General features: G+C 39.8%; 1 long non-coding RNA gene across 1 annotated transcript; it reads left to right on the top strand.

The window, feature by feature from the left end:
* Nucleotides 1–796: 796 nt before the first annotated feature.
* Nucleotides 797–10005, top strand: LOC113880944. Its single transcript, XR_003507889.1, has 3 exons — nt 797–954; nt 8649–8836; nt 9686–10005. It is a non-coding gene; the product is annotated as an uncharacterized LOC113880944 (long non-coding RNA).
* Nucleotides 10006–17838: the final 7833 nt, after the last annotated feature.

Below are 17838 nucleotides of genomic sequence, written 5' to 3' on the forward strand. Positions count from 1 at the left end.
GGGCCTTATAAAGTTTTTTTTTTTTTAATAAAGGTTTATTTTCACATCAGCTATTTGCTTTCCTAAGCTAAAACCTCAGTTGAAGGCTCTGAGCAGCGTACAAGCCGAATTCCTGCTTTTCTGGTCGGGATGGAGCTGTTGGAGGGTGATAAAAGCAGCAGCTCAGGCCCTTCAGCAGATTTGGTTTTTCCAGCCCTGTCATTCACTTTACCTTTGAGAAGGGAACAAGACGGCTGGTAGAGATTAGGAATGGTAATGTAAAAGTTTCTACCTACTGCATAAAATTCTTTCAAATTAATGCAAGCATTAAATTGTCAATGATTTTTCACATAAAGTAGATATTAAACTGTGCATGCCCGCTGGTGTTGGTATAAATTTTTGTCAGCATTTTTGGCACACGAGGTCTGAGCCTGGGGGTCAAGAAATGTTTTTAACCAAACTTTGTTGTTTCAGTTGCTTTTTTTGCACTCGTGTGTTGTAACTCAAACATCGAATCTTTTCCCAAAAATGAAATTTGGCAGGCCATTAGTCCGTAATGTGGTCTAATGCCTGTGGGTATTTTTTAAACATGTAAATGGCCAAGATATTTAGGTTTTTGAGGTTGAAGAACCGTGCATGCACTCTTAACAACTTCTTTTTCAGCTACACTTAGTATGCATATTTATCTCACATGTGTATTATGTAGCACACCGATTAGACTGGAGATTAGTTGGGAAAATATACAAACGCCTCTTCACAGGAGGAGAATGTCTCTCAGAGCATGAGTTGATATGTCTCCTCTTTTTACTAGGGAGTAAAAGGTAGCCCGCGGCACACTCGGTCACCAGGGCTCTGTCCTGAAGTGAGGCCACTTCAGCTATTCCCACTCATCCACGGTGCTAGAAGACTGAAGATGGGAGCTGTCCCCAAGCCTGCTGACTGACTCCATAGCCAAGTAACGTCCAAAGAAGGAGGGTGAGCATCTGTACCTCACGGTTCTAAATCCTGTCTCCCGTCTCATTGCCCTAACCTGTACCAGTGCCCCGTGGACACGAATGCTGGGCTCGTCCCAACACTGCAGGATCTCCACACAGAATCCAAAGTAAATACTCAGAGCATAAAGAAAACACATTACAGCCTAATCCACTGTCCAGATCATTGAAAACTAACAGTTATTACCTCATTTGAAAGTAATTTTTAACAATTAGCTTAGGAAAGTATTTCATAATTTTTTGCTAGCCTTACACAAACTCAAAATTTTTCATGTAATCAATTAAATCTGGCAGCATAGCATCAGGCACTCATTAGGCTGGGCTGCTTGAAATTCATGTACAATTTCTTCCTTATGCTGATCCGCAGGAGCTTTTAAACTTGCTCTGGGATGCTGGCAACATCCCCCAAATATCTCAGACACATTGTCTCTCTGAACCTGAACTTTTTTAATGGTGGTTAAACATGTTGTCTGCTTTAGTTTCCTGTCTATCTTCATCATGAGCTAGCACCTGTTTCCAATAAATTATACGCAGAGTTGTATCAGCAACACCTTGGCAACAGCTGCCACCCTTAAAAGCGGAGTGCCCTTGAGGACAATACACCTGTGAACACATAGCGTGTTTATTTAGCTGAAAGCCAAAACTCCAAGTTACATAAAGCAATTATCTAAAGCCTAATGTATGCCCATTATTAACACAAAATAACCCTGTTCTTAAAAACCAATAAAAATCTATTTAAAGGATTTTTCCAAATCCCACTGAAATTTGTACTCAACTAGAGACCTAGTCTTCGCCTGGGACTTAAAATTCTAATGGTGGGCAAGGGAGAGGTTTGTCTGTGAGTTATAATTTTCTTAGCTCATGCCTGGAATTTGGGGCCTGAGCATGTATGGGTGGTACAGTCAAAGCTTTTGACTGACGAGAAACGACATGCTTATTAAAAATAATCTTTGTTACAAGTCATTTTAAAAAAAAGTTTGACTATGGTCTAGAGGTTGGAAAAAGAAGTGGATTGTTTCAGTTTATATTTAAACGTAAGAATAGTTCATCCCAGGATACCTTTCTGTATTTGTACAACCCGCCTTTACCTTATAGTTTATTAGCTAATAGCATTACCCTTAGGTAATGGGGTTAGCGATATACTAATGATGTAAATGAACCAGCGTTAGGTAAAGAGCTTCAAACTTCCATCCTGTCACGTGAAATAATTAGTAAAGAAAATTCTGGCCAATTACAGTGCTGTTCTTTGGAAGGAATGATGCTAAAGCTGAAACTCCAGTACTTTGGCCACCTCATGAGAAGAGTTGACTCATTGGAAAAGACTCTGATGCTGGGAGGGATTGGGGGCAAGAGGAGAAGGGGACGACAGAGGATGAGATGGCTGGATGGCATCTCTGACTCGATGGACGTGAGTCTGGGTGAACTCCGGGAGTTGGTGATGGACAGGGAGGCCTGGCATGCTGCGATTCATGGGGTCACAAAGAGTCGGACACGACTGAGTGACTGAACTGAACTGAACTGACTGACAGTGCCTGCTGCACCGAGTTCAGTTTCCAGAGTGTTTGACCTGAGGCCCTTTCAAGAAATGGCACCATGTATCACATATTCTTGAGCTGTATGTAAAAATAGAGAATAGCTATTGTGTCTCCCACCTTGAGGTCTCTTGAAATCTGAGTGATTTTTTTGCTTAGGGTTTGTAATATGTTAATCCCTGTCAGATACTTCCTGTTGACATTTAACTGATGGACTTATAGTCACTTAGGTGCGAACGTGTTTTAGCACTTCTGTTTGGCTGAATGCTAATACTGTTGGAAGTAACTGCTGATGAGTATTACAGCTCCCAGCTTGGCCCCCATCAGTGTCGCTGATGGTTCACTTGCAGTACACATGAGTGAGTGCCTGAAGCCTGAGAATTGGACTTTGGAAGGAAGTTTAGAAACTGCCGGCCTATGACTTATGACAGAGCCCATAACACACCAGGGCGGTCATGCTTTCCTAATACTGGCCATGTGAGTGACGATGAGTTACATTGCAATAGGTGGGGGAGAGACTTAAGAACATGGCACACCATGGCCATAACTACTTTATTCTCCTTTTTGCAAATTGCTGCTGCTTTCATTTATTGAGCAACTGGTTTTCTGGTAACTTATTCCAGACTGCAAGCTGGGGACACTAAGATGCATTAGACAGGTGATTGTCCCTCTTGCTGAATTGCGAAGACCTCTTCTGTGTGTTCGAAACATCTGTGATGTGAGACCAAGGTTCTAACTGTCATTCTGTCACCACTGGTATAGTTGGCCTGGAGCAAGCCAGTCGACCCCTAGCAGCCAGTTTCCTCCCTTGTAAAACATGAAAAACAATTCCTGTGGCATCTGCATCGGAGAGGTGACATAAAACTCAAACGTAACAACTAGTGCAAGTATATCCTGCAGATTTCAAGCTCTGAGTCCTTTTGTGGGCCCTTTGGTTCTTGAACTTTACTAGCCCTGAAGTTAATTCTTTAGGTGGCCTATTGTGAGTTTGAAAACCCAACATGAAACTCGCAAAACGCTGCCACAGCAGTGGTTTCATTATCAAAACTCTAGCAAGCATTCCAGCTGGACTAATTCCCCACTTGATTCACTCAATGTGTAAGGAGATCTTTCAGCCAGACTTCAATGGGGTTGGGGGGAAGAAATATATATATATACATGTGTATATATACACACACGTACACATATAAAATTAGGAAAAATATGTTTTCCTTTCCTAGTAAGTATAGCATTATGTTAATTCAGTGGTCTCTCTATAAAGATATAAGACTTCCTCCTTTGATTTATTTTCATGATTAGGGGCCCTCACAAACAACTGCCTGTAAATGTGAGAGGCACCCAGGTCAGGAGTAACCCAGGAGTAGATTTTCAAAGGAGGGCTCAATCTATCCCCCCTGGAGAATTTATCTTTATTAAAGGTCAGCGAATGTAGAGCATGCTTTGCTAATTCACCACGTGTATGGGCAATAAGTCATGAGTACAAGTTTGCACAGAAGATAAGATTTGCTATGTTTTAGATAAACTCGTTTTTGAATATTGAGAAGGTATTTCAAAAAACATTTTAGAATCCTATTGGTCTCTCTGCCTGCTTGTCAGATTTCCCATTAGTGATGAAGCCCTGCCAAGTATAGATTCAGTACTGGTCATGAAACTAGACCTAGGTTTGTGGTTGCTTGATAATAACTATGATAATAAATTCATCCATTAATTTCTTTCCTGTTTCCCTCCATGGGTAACATTAAACTAAGATGTTATGCTATTGGGTGGAGAAAATCATTTTCACTCACTCACACACATCCTCACACACAGACACACACACACACACTTTGGAATTCCATTAGGCAGCTAATTTCCAAAGACTATAGATGTCCCTCCTATACCATGATGGAAGAATAATGCAAAAAATTGGAAATAAAATGCCTTGTGACCTGGAACTATCAAAAGCTATTAGACAAAGTGAGAGGCTCCACGGAGATGGACAAGTGCTTTAAAACTAAATTCATAAAGAAAATAATATAGTAGCCTTTATATGATTAACCAGGCAAAACTTGTCTTTGCTACAAGCTGTCCTATAAATAAATGGAGCCAGGAATAGCAAGTGAACTGTTGTGAGGTTTTCTTTTGTTTTTTGATGGGAGGGCAGGGTAGGCTAGGCTAGACAGGGGGAAAAAAAAAAAAAAAACTCTCTCTTACTTTCAGCCTCAGAGAATTTGTGCACCTCCTTGGGGCATCTCGATGGACTGTTATCCTCACAAACAGATGAGTGTAGAAGTGCCATTTTATCAGATTTAAGATTAGGCTTCAGATTTAAGTCTGTCCCATACTTGGGCGGAGTCCAGCCTTTCTGCCTACATGCATTGAAACAAATCAGTGGATCAATGATGATTTCCTCTTCTTTTCTCACCCTCTTTACCTGGAAAGCAAGGTAGAGGATGAAGAAGAAGCAGAGTGATATTCAGGTGTCGTCCTTTTGTGTGAGGGTGAGTTTGAGCAAGCTCCGGGAGTTGGTGATGGACATGAAAGCCTGGCGTGCTGCAGTCCATGGGGCCGCAAAGAGTCAGGCATGACTGAGTGGCTGAACTGACTGACTGACCCCAAGCTTGAGGTTCCAAGAGAGGACAGACCCCAAAAGAATGATTCTAGAGTTAAAACTATACTTGCTTGTATGGGATTTGATTTAAGCTCTTTTTGAACTGACAATTCATTGTTTAAAAATGCATATCTACACAACCAGTTGTGGTCAAGAAGTTGATTAGCAAAAGAATGTTCTTCAGTTCCTGGAAATCCTATATTAAGAACCATCCTGGTATTTGTTAAGGAAAAGATTACCCATGAGTTACTAAAATGCATCGTGTTTTAGCAAAGAGATGGTTTGGAGAAGGAACTCAAGGATGGGAAAAGGATCTAAGAAGAAATCTAGAAACATCAGGATTCTGAAAGAAATGTGTCTCTCAGGAAGAACTTAGAAAGAGATGAGAATTCCTAAGATTAAGAGGATCCTTATTATTTCAGTATTGAAGAGAGATGCAACCCCTGATACAGGAGAATGAGGTGCTAGTCACAGGGATAAGCTGAATGCACGTTTCCTAGCATCTTCACTTGCTCCTTGTGTGTCTGTGGGCAAGTTATTCAACCTCTCTATATTCCATTTTCTGCATCTTTCAAAATGAAGATAAAGTACCCATCTCAAGGGGCTTAAATGGAGATTCAAAGAAATAATGTATGTTAAGTGGACAAAGTACTCGGTATAGTGTCTAGAATATTCTAAATGCTCAATGAATGATAACTTTTATTAGTTTATAAACTAGAACTTCAAGCTTTATCCCTGGAGTAGAAATAGGCATGTCTGTGGGATTTGAGAAAGACAGGGAGGGGAATGTATCATGGACAAGAGTCTCTCAAGCCCATGGGCAACACGTGACACGTAAGAGGTGTTCGGTGAATTTCTCTCAAGGGATGAATCACAAAGATCAGGTGTTTCAGTTCAATGAGCTGAGACTGATCTTCACTTGCCAAATGTTTTTTGACTGCTTTCTGAAATACCCAGTAGAAATAGTAAGGTTATCCCACTGTTCTTGTCAAACCAAAAAACACAAGTGAACAAAAAGACATTCTGGAACATTGGGATATGATCAAATCAGTTCTAGAATGTCACTGTGCACCCCTTCTCACTATGTAACCTGTGATCTTGCCCAAAGCTCCTGCAGGGATTGCTCTGATTTGGCCTGTTTATGTCAGACTTCCTGAGCATGAGGATAAGTCAGTAATGAAGGTCGTAATGCAGGACTGGGCAGCTGGCTTCTTTGCCAGACTCCATACGGACATTCTGGGGTGGCAAGGTCAAGGGAAGGATACAGAGACATGAGTAGTGAATAGACAAAAAGCCCCCGTACTCTCTTGGCTCTCTTGGCTTTGTCCCCTGTCACTGGCATGGGACAGAGAGCTAGAGTCAAAGCAAAGGATGCATGCCATTCAATAAATAGCATAAGGTGGGGAAAGGAGGAAAAAGCGGGGAGGAAGGGAAACCCACTATTACAAAGTCAAGCTCAAGTAATGTACTCAAGCAATGATTGTTACCTGAGTTGTGGTATAATCAAAGACGCAAGAATCATTTAGTTCACTGTGACTTTATGCCATGAAACTTCATAAAAAATGGATTGGATAATGAGACAGGAAAAGAAATTATGGAATGTAAGTCATTCTTCCTATCTATGAGCCCCTGTTCTGCATCTAAAATATATGTAGGTCTATCAATGTAGAAAAGGAGCAATGTCAAACCCCTCCCAGGAGTAGGAGGGTGCTAGGATATACAAAGTGGGATGTCCACATTAAAAGACTTGGCCAGGCTCTACTTCTTAGGATAGGGTTTGGGGCAGGCCCCAGATAACCTTCGAGGAATATCTGGATTTTGAAATGTAGACTTGAGTATAGTCAGAATCATTATAAATTCCAGTTATAGTTATGCTGTGGATTTAAGTTGTATCTCATTGTCTCTAAATGCATAGGATGATAATTAAGGGGAGGGGGTAATATTGTTTTTATTATCTTTCGTGTGCTTGGCACTGTGCTTTTGCATTTCACTTAATCCTTCCATATTACTAGGAAGTAGATATTATTCCTTATTTTACACATGAGGAAATTGAGGCCAGAGAGGGTCTTGCTGAGAAGTCCTGCAACTACAGAGTTGTAAAGCTGAGATTATGAACTGGTTCTATGTGTTTTTTCTTCCATACAAGAGAGACTCAGAAACTGGCTGGGGAGGGTATAAAAACTGAAGTTGTGAGCATTATTAAAAGCAAAATGTGATATTGTCATGTGGACATATTGTAATTAAGCACTGAAAATATTCATTTATGAAAAAAATGATCTAATTATCCATATTGGAAGTGTACATTTCTTGCAAGAACTTTGAAAATATATGTTCTATAATCTAGAAATTTTACTTTGCATCTCAGTATTTACTGTACAAAAAAATTTACAAATGAGTACAAGGAAGTATGGCCAAGGTTGTTCATTATCACATTTCTATAAGAGTAAAAACAAAGCTAAATCAAACCAACTAAATAAACAAAAACTCTTATGGCCTGTTGATGAGAGAAGTAAGAGGGGAAATTTTCAAAACAATATGAAAAAATTCTTAGATCTGTATAATGAGTTTTCGGATTGAAAGGGACATCTGGTGTTCAACCAAACGAGTACAAAATAACTCATAACAAGGGATATTATCATGAAGTTTCAAACATTACAATAAAGAAAACATCCTACAAGCTTCTGGACAGAATAATGGGTCTTATGTCAAGATTCAGGCATCAGAATGGCATTGGTCTTCTGAAAGCAGCATTGGAGGATTAGGTATCAATTTAGCTGATATGCATGGCCACGTTGAGAGAAGGTAAAGTGTTCTTTTAGAGAGTTTGAGGATTAATTGTTGCTAGGTAGATAAGAAACAACAGATAAAAGTGAGGTGCTTTTCAATTCTAAGAAAAACAGAATTCTCTAGAAAATAAAACACATAATCATAGTACCGCATGTGCTATCAATGAGGAGCACTTAATAACATTAATAATATAATAAATGTATTTGTGCATAAGTATTTACACTGTATTAGAGATTTGGGGAGAAGAGAAATATATGCATGTAAATGGGGTGACTGGAAAAGGAGAACTAAATCTTCATCTCTCTAAAAACTCAATGGATAATATGCAGCATGGAAAAAAAAATAGCTTTATATTTATCTTATTTAGAACACCAGAAGAAATTATTTCTGTGGCAAGTGGGATTTGGGGATGAGATGGGGAGCTGCAAAAGCCTACTGTCTTTATCTTAAAACCTTGGGGTGCTGTTTTACTTTTTAAAATATGTGCATCTATTAGTTTGAATGTTAAACTTAAAATCAAAACTTTTGCATGTTTCCTGGAAACATTTAGAATGTAAAAATATGTAAAAATTTAAACAAGATTATTCATACTTTATCACCCAGATATGTCCACACTGTTAGTACTGAAAGTATGATCTTCTATTCGTATTTCCTTTCTGCTGAAACACACTTTGATGAAATCATACAGCATTTGAGTTGTATATGCTTCTGTTAGCATACAGCTCATTTATTCTCTCTGCCTCTCTTTCTCTGTCTCTGCCTCACTAGCTTTGAAGAGTTAGGAGACCTTGCTGGGGAACTGCACATGGCAGGGAACTGTGGGCAGTCTCCTGAAACTGATGACATTCTTGACTGACAGCCAGCAAGAAGCGTGCAGTCTTATCAGAGGAAGGAATTGAATTCTGCCAACAACTTAAGTGAGCTTAGAAGTGAATCCTTACCCAGACAATTCCCAGGTGAGATCACAGCCCCAGCCAAAACTCTGAAGTCTTTTGAGACTCTAATCAGAAGATCCATCTAAAGCCATGCCTGAAGTCTTGGCAAACAGAAACTTCAGGATACATTTGTTGTTTTGAGCCATTAAGTTTGCGGTGGTATAATTACATAACAATAGAAAACTAACACTTGTCCCATTGGAGGAATTCAGAATTTGAGGAAACTCTTGGGAGCGGACTATGAATAAGAATGTATAAAATTGGAACACCCAGCATCATACTGCTCTTGCTGGGGATGAAGGTCAAGGTACACGGGGCACCGGCTGCAGAGAACAGCCCTGACCTTTCTGAACCAGGATCCTCTTGTTTTCACTCTGTGGAAGTGCTGACATGTCAGCTGTTTTTGCATGTGCGAAAAGATCTTACACAGAGGGCTCATGTCTTAGAACACGCGCGTGGTGTTTGTACAGCAAAAATAATGTTGGTTTGCAGAACCTACATATATAGGATTTTACTAGAGCAGAGAGGCCTTGGAAAAACCTCCCAACCCAGCAAGCTTGTGTTTTCTTTTCAAAGAAATACCAACCAAGCTTAATGTTAATCAATAGAGAAGGTAACAGTGAAAGGGGGTGGGGGGAATTACATAAGCACAAGATAACAAAAAAGAAAGTGGCAGACAACGTATATGAACCTGGAGGAGTGAAAATTCAATGAAAATGTAAGTGTAACTAATTGTTTCTCAGAAACGAGGCTGATTTACCTCCCTATTAGAAGGAGGCCCTAGCTGAGTGCCCTTTAATTGAAAGGAAAGAATGTACCTTATACACGTCACAGTCACTTGCTTACTAAAGGTTACTGTTCTCTTTCCAGCACCTGTGGCAAGAATTGGGATATGTCGAATTGGAAGAAGAAAAAAAAAAAGGCAAAAATATTAGCAAAATAGTTTAAAGGAAAAGCTATGAGAGAAGATGGAAACAACTTACAATGATCCAAAAGGGAGACATTAAGGCAAGAGGAAATGTTAATGTAAGCTAAAAACACTTCTGTCTGGGAAGAAAATGAAAAATTCCCCTAAAGGGCAATTCAAAAGCAATAATAAGCATAGTGAAAGTACAATGCACACCTATTGAATTAAACAACAAGAATATTGAAAATGATTAGTTAGCATATGGAGTCTTCCTTGTGCCAAACTTGTATTCATTCAGCAAATATAAGCATGCACTAACTCTTTTATGGGCTTCCCCAGTGGCCAGCAGTAAAGAATCTGCCTACAGTGCAGAAGACACAGGAGATGTGAGTTCAGGCCCTGGATCAGGAAGGTCCCCTGGAGAAGGGAATGGCAACCCACTCCAGTATTCTTGCCTGGAGAATTCCATGGACAGAGGAGCCTAGCGGGCTACAGTCCATGGGGTCGCAAAAAGTCGGATGCAACTGAACACACACACACACACACACACACACACACACACTCTTTCTATAGGTCACTGCAACTCCATGATGTTACCATCCATTTTACAGACAGGGAAGCAGGAAAAGCTTATGGAACTTGCCCAAATCACATGGCTAGAAAATAATTTGTAAGCTGGATTTTGATTTCAGGACTCTCTGATCCTAATTTTCTTGCCTTTAATATAAGAAATCTGAAGGGCCATGGTGGTACTAGAAAGGAGATATAGGGCACAACCTGTCTTGACAAATGCCACTTGCAGATGAGGGAAAAGACAGCTCTTTCCCAAGGATTGAGGAGCACAGTGATTGCTGAAAGTGCCCTGGAGGACTGAGGCACCAAAGTTAGAGTGTGAGAGATGCACTCAGAATGAAACAATAAGAACCATGGAAGGTAGATCCCCTGTTCTTTGACTTTAAAACCACTCTGCCAGTGCTGGAATGAATTAAGGAGATCATTAGAATCACCTGGGAATCCTGTCACAGTCCAGATCATTGCACCTGACTTCAGACATTGTTAACACGCCTCCATTGACTGAGCTGCACACCAAAGCTGGAGAAAGCTTCTGCACTGAGATGTGAGCAGAGGATGCCACCCACCTGTAGTAATGGCCATGGTGACGGAGTATGTTTGAGTAGCACCATCACTAAGGTTAGCTCACTAGAGAGCCCATCAACTACTTATCTGGCCCAAATCCATGGCTTGGGTAAAATTGTTCTTAAAGATCATGAATAAGGTGGTTCCCTCACTCCACCCTAAACAACCAAGCAAATGAATGAATGAATGAATAAGACATAATATAAGCTACCAACATGTGCCCCTGGGCTGGTCTCCCTGGGTGAAGCTGCATGGGGTGGAGATGAATGCTCTGCTGAGCATCCACAGCTGGATCACAGAACTAGAGGGCAGTGCGTGTTCCGCCAGCAGTAGGCAAAGCCATAGGGAAGGCCGGGTGGATTGTCAATTTCAGAAACACCTGAAGATGTCTGAAAGTTGAGGATTTCTAGAACAGAAAAGATTCTGTGCTTTTTTTTTTTTTCATCTCTACCTGTTGGGTGTGGCTTTTGTTCATATTCTACATACAGTGTGACTTCTGGTACAGGCTGTTCAAGAAGTGGTAAGTTGCTCATGAGATTGTAGCCTGCCGTCTCTGCCTGTTCTAGCTAGATAAAAGCTGTAGAGCACTGGATTTCACCTTCTTCACTTAAATTTTTTTCCAGCTATACTAAGATATAATTGACATACAACATTGTACATGTTTAAGATGTACAGTATGTTGATTTGATATAATTAATACATTGCAAAATGATTACCACTGTAAGCAAGATACTTCCATCATGTCACATAATTACCATTTCCTTTTTTTGTGTTAGAGACATTCCAGTTCTACTCAGTTAACAGCTGTCAAGAATATAATATGTTATTGCTAACTATAATCACCACGCTCTATGTTAGATTCCCAGAGCTTCATCTTCCATCTAGAAGCCTGTATCCTCTCCTTCATTGATTTTTTACTTCCTGGTAAGTGTAGATGAACAGAGTTTAGATGAACCGGAGAAATGACTTTTTAAGGAATCTAATGGACCCTTTCCTCTCTGCCATTTCTGTAGAAAGGTTTTATTCCAGCATCTGTATTTTATCCCAGCTTCTTATAAATCTCTCTTAATACAAACCATCGCCTGAATCCTTGGAGCCCTTGTATTTCTAAGGTATCCCTGTGGTGTGTTTACTGTTATTACTGTCGCCAACAGATTTGAAACCAAAATGATATTTCTAGAAATAAAATGGCTCCTTGTTTCGCTACCTGTCTCAGAATTATACTGAATCCTGAAACAAAGCCGGGAACACCACTCATGGCAACTCCCTAGCTGCAAGGAGATTTGTTTTCAAAGCGCCTGACAAGCTACATCCGATTCATCCTCAAAACCGACTTGTCAGGGGAATAAATACCAAGTGTCGGAACTTCCCGAGAAATCTAGTGATGAAAAGCCCTTTAACGATGAACAAATTAAATTCAGTTCTAATGCCAGGAACAGAAAGAAGGCAAAATGAAGAGGTGCAGAAGAGTGAGCCCAGGTATGATTTTAGATAAGGCTGGAGATGAGTTTGTTAATGAAAAACAGATAGTGGAAGGCTTTTGCAGACAGCAGATGCCCGGGAGAAGAAGGCTGATCCGGGAATGTCTTGCAGCCAGGAGAGTACTTCGGTGCTGGCAATTAGTTAATTTTTTTGTGAAAACATCCCCTCCATGGACATTCGCTGGAAAAGCGTCTTTACACCTGCTTCTGCCACTCATGTGATTGCATCTTTTCCCAGACCTTCTATCCCATGGCTGGGACGTGCACTTCGTGATTTCTTTGTCTCATTTCCACCTCTGCATTCCTCTCGAGTGCTGTCAGATCAAATAAACATGCTCTAAGTGACCACTCAATACTTCAGGCTTGAGGCTTCTCAAAGCCAACATGTTAGATGAGCCCTAACAGTCTAATGGTGTGATGGTTTCCATTAAGCCCTGAATCTTGCCCTGTAGGGATGGAGCTAAAAAATGCATAAATTATTTAATGTAAGGGCTTTGCTGATGACTGATAAAATCAAATTAGCTGCTCTGGGCTAAGGATGAATTTGAAACAGAATTTCCTCCTTTGAAGAGACAGTGACAAATCTATTTGATAGGTCTGCATGTCAAGTTTTTTTGGTAGAAAATTTAGCAAAATCCTTTGCTAGGCAAAGTGAAAGAGACTGGCTTAGGTTATGAACTAGTTTTTTTTTTTCCCATAAGTGTTTATTTTTGTCACATTATTAAACCCACGCCCACCCATAGAAGTTTCATTTTTAAAAGTAACATTAAAAAAAAAAAACAAACTCATTCCTACCTCTAACAGTTCTATAACGCTTGACATTTGGAGTATTTCCTTCCAGGCTTTTGTCTGTGTGAGTGTATAGTATACATATTTTTACACAATCGAAGTCATTTTATAGATATGGATATATACTTTTTTACATATTTATTAAAACCTGATTTTAATAAGTATATAATATGCCATATCCTGAATCCATTTCTGATTGTTCCTTTAAGGTAATTATTCCACCAAAGGGTACAAAAAATTTTAAGGCTCTTGATACATGTTGCTATGTTATTTTCCAAAAACTCTGACTCAGTTTATAGTCCCACCAAGTAATTTATAGATTTTTAAATTTGGGGAGCAACCCAGAATTCACTTCCTATGTGTAGATAGATACTTTCTAAAATATTAGCTGCTTTGCTTGATGAAAATTCTCTCCCATCACTTTTTTAATTACTAATGAAACATATTACTTTTTAGGCTTTAAAGTTAGAGTTTTCCAGCTGTGCTGGGTCTCCGCTGGGTGCGTGGTCTCTGCTTCACGCTCTAGAGCATGGGGCTCTGTGCTCGGGCTCTGTAGTCTTGGAGCACGCACTCCGTAGTTGCGGCATGTGGGCTTAGCTGCCCTGTGGCATGTGCAGTCTTAGTTCCCCCACCAGAGATGGAACCCACATCTCCTGCATTGAAAGGCGGATTCTTAATCACTGAACCAACAGGGAAATCTTTAAAGTTACTTTAAAAAAAAAATAAATGTGTGAAGAGTTTTTCTTTGTTCTACTCCTTCCTGGTACATGGTTTCCTGAATCACTGTGTGTGTAATTGTGGCTGGTGTAACCAAGAGTGTGTGTTTTGAAGTAAAAAGGCATCACTTTTTGTCACCTGACTAGTTCCTTGGTCACATGTGATCTAATCCTAACGTGATTTCTTGTTTGAACAAACATGATACAAGACCAAAATTAACAACAGTTTTTAAAACGTGTATCTGACTTTGTCTCTCTTAAAGAACATGTTTAAGATCTAATGTATACTCTGTGCTTTTACTTTTAACATTATCCTGCTTACGGTTCTTTTTTACCCCTGGTTGCTTGAAAACTCCCTCCCTCTCCCTTTTCTCTCTCCTTCCATATTCTCCATCAAAAACTGTACCCAGCATCCTCTTAATCCTTGACTTTTATATCACATCCCCTTTTCTCCTGATACTCTGGTCTTTATTTCCACTACCCAAAGTCCAAATCTGGTATGACAGAAATCTAGATTCACGTTGCCACAGAACTCTGATGGAATGATAAGACAACACACCCCGTGCTGACTTTTCTTTATGCTGGCTTTCTGAACCTGCCTAGCCATCGGTGTGCAGCTGTCAATATGGCAGCTTCAGACTTTTTGATATGTTGTTGTTTAGTCACTAAGTCAAGTCCAACTCTTTGCAAATCCATGGACTGTAGCCCACCAGGCTCCTCTAACCCAGGGGATTTCCCAGGCAAGAATACTGGAGTGGGTTGTCATTTCCTACTCCAGGGGATCTTCCCAACTCAGGGATTGAACTCACATCTCTTGTGTCTCCTGCTTTGGCAGGCAGGTTCTTTACCACTGAGCCAGTAAATCCAAATTTTGGATTTTTCAAATGTGGTTTTAGTGTAGTTAATAGAGGTACTACAAAAAAAAAAAAAAAAAAAAAACCACCTTAAAAATGGAAGACGTGTCCATGATATCCTTTGTTTACGCAATATCTCCCATGCGCCAGGTACTGTGCCGTTCGTTGGAAATATCCTTGTGCACACAGCAGAGATGGCTGTTGCTTTTCTGCAGTTTCCAGGGGGTATATTTTGTGAACTGACCTCCACTGTGGTGCTAGTTAGCTTTGTTTTCCATTTCCCTGATCTTTCATCCTCGTGTTTTCTTTTTTTTTACATACTATATGTTTCTTTGTAAGATGCCACAAATTCCTAACACAGAGCTGGTTATAAACAACAAAAGAATGTTTCTAGTTAGTCATGTGCCAGCATTTTTTTGCCTTGAACTTGATTAGCTACTTGAGGACAAGGTTTCTGTCTCCCTAATTAGAACATAGTATTTGTTTTTGTATTTGTCTTAATACTCAGCATTGTATGCAGTATATTGCAGTGCTTACCAATAACTGTTTGTGGATATAATTTATCCCACTAAAATAGTTTCTATGAGCACCGCCCCTGATTAAAACAACAGTTCTGCATCAGTTCTGCAGTCACTCAAGCAAGAGGCGTTGAAATATCCAAAACAAAGTATTTGCACAGGAAATATTGGGTTTAAAAATCTGCAGGATTGTGAATAGGTAAGAGTCACCAAAACCAGCTAGTTTGATTTTCAGGGAACAAACAGATGGCCAAGAGTTTATTACTATTACTGAGAACCAAGAAGAAAATGGTCTCACTCAAAGGAGAAATTTTACAGACGCCAGCTGAAGTTCAAGATCAAGAGGGAAAGTAGGGTTGTTGAAGGAGTGAACTGGATGATATATCTTGCCCAGTTTCCATTTGACACCAAAAGGGAAGGAAATTAGAAATGAAAAGGTTTGGCTTTTCTTTGGAAATGATCCTTCCCTAGTTGGACTTTGAAGGGAGTGTTAATGAAGTGATTCCAAGTGGAAAACACAGGCGGCTGACCTGAGACCTGATCAACACAGCATCTATTCAGTTTGATGCAGTGAGCATTTCCCCTGTCTGTTCTGTGTAAGACAGTGCCCCAGGCAAGATGAGAATGTGAGGGAGATAGAAGAATGTGGGGGAGGCAACAGTGAAGAAATGCACCAAAGAGGTGAATTCTGGCCCTAGGAATTGGGGAGGAGCTCATGGTGAAGGCTTTGGAGGAGGGCTGAGTCAGAAAGCCAGGCAGAAATGGAAGGATGGGCATTATTCCAGGAGGAGGAAACGTTGAGTACAAAGGCATGGTGATGGAAAATGTGCTCTGTATTTGGTAAGGGGAATTGAATGGCTGGACAGTTGGGATGATGTCAAATTACCAAAGTATCAAAATATTTGGAGACATATGGGTGACCAAATTACATGCTCTGCTTCCACATAGATGTTTGGAGTCCCGTACAGCCTGATCCAGGCCGGGGAATGTTATCTCATGCGTTACATGTGGGTACTACAGGGACCACGTGGAAGTTCATCCTTTTCCACTTCCTCCCTCCACCCTCAGCTAAGCCAGGACTGTTTCTACAATCCTCCTGGGAAGGGGAGAAAACTGTGATGTCATTCATATGGATGAGTTTTTCTTAAGAAAAGATACATTCAGTGCAATCCTAAGGTTCCTTTGGGAATATCTCAGGATTCCCCTGGAATGCAGAGGGACAAATATCAACATGAGGGGAGGGCATACAAGCAGGCCCTGACCCCATTACAAATAGAGCAGATCTGTGTTGGTCTGTTTTACATATTAGCTCTCTGAAAAAGACTTTATTTGCAAAAAAAAAAAAAAAGAATTCTATGCCAACAAAACAGGAATAAAATACTTTTATATCTGAATAATCAGAAAACCACAGTAAACCTGTGGAAGTGGTAGGAGGCAGGATAGGTGAGTTCAAGGAGGAGGGACATAGAAAGGCAGGCAGTGATATTAATTATCAGAATAATCTATTTTTTTAATGTTAAAATTGATTTGAATTTGCTGGAAGGGGGAAATTTCAAATCTATAGCTGAGTATAACTTGGAATTGTATGACTTTTACCTTTCTGAAAGAAATTAAAGAATTTCCTGCATGGAGAGAGAAAATATATTTCTCTTGGTGTGAGCAAGTTACTAAAGGACAAGCTTCAGTAATAATATCTATATACATGGAAAATTTATGCCAGCCAAAATGCTAAGCATTTTTATGTCCATTCTTATCTAGTCTTTATGTCAAATCTATAAAGTCACTATACTTTTCGTCTATATTTCTTCATAATAGAGAAATAAGGCTCAGAAAGTTAAGTATAATCCCCCAAATTACATATTTAATAATAACTAATACTAAGGATAATTAATAACAATAGGAATAGCTGAGGGAGACCATGTAAGAAGTTTCCAACTCATCCAAGTCCAACTTTAAAGACAAATACTGACTGTGAGACCCTAGGTCACTTGATTATATTGGAAAATTCCACAGGAAGAAATTCATCTGGCTGCTACAGCTACTGCAGTCTTTGGATCTTCTGTCTTATGACTCTTCCTTATCTCTTGTCTCCTTTCCTCTCCTGGGCTATAATACATTTTTTTAAGCAAAGAGATGGATGAGATATATGAAGCTTTCACATGCAAGATATGTGATTTATGCAGCTATAATGGTATCAGTTATTATCAAAATTTTCTCTTTTTATGACAATCACCCTTAAAGCTGCAAATAAATGTATTAAAATGTTTTATCTTAATTCTATTACCAAATATTCCATTCCAGACATTTCAGGGCCAGTGTCTCTCTAGTTCTTTCTTGTGCCTAATCTCTTAGTTTCAGTGTCTTATCGTTAAATGGAAAGAATCGGCTGTGTCTTAAAGAGTGGCGTGACAGTCAAAGGTGACGTCCATAAATGTCTCCTTTAGAGCCTGGTCCATGATACGCACTTGGAATTGCAATGTTGACAAGAATATTAATGCATGTGTCTTTCCTTTACTTGGGGAAGCTGTCCTGTTTAGTTGATAATTATTTCACTGAATTGTGTCTGTTATTTTACAGGTTCTGTATATTTGATGATCTAGGATTTACATCCACACCACTTC

This window comes from Bos indicus x Bos taurus, chromosome 22 (genome assembly GCF_003369695.1).
Source record: "Bos indicus x Bos taurus breed Angus x Brahman F1 hybrid chromosome 22, Bos_hybrid_MaternalHap_v2.0, whole genome shotgun sequence".
Taxonomy (NCBI): Eukaryota; Metazoa; Chordata; class Mammalia; order Artiodactyla; family Bovidae; genus Bos; species Bos indicus x Bos taurus.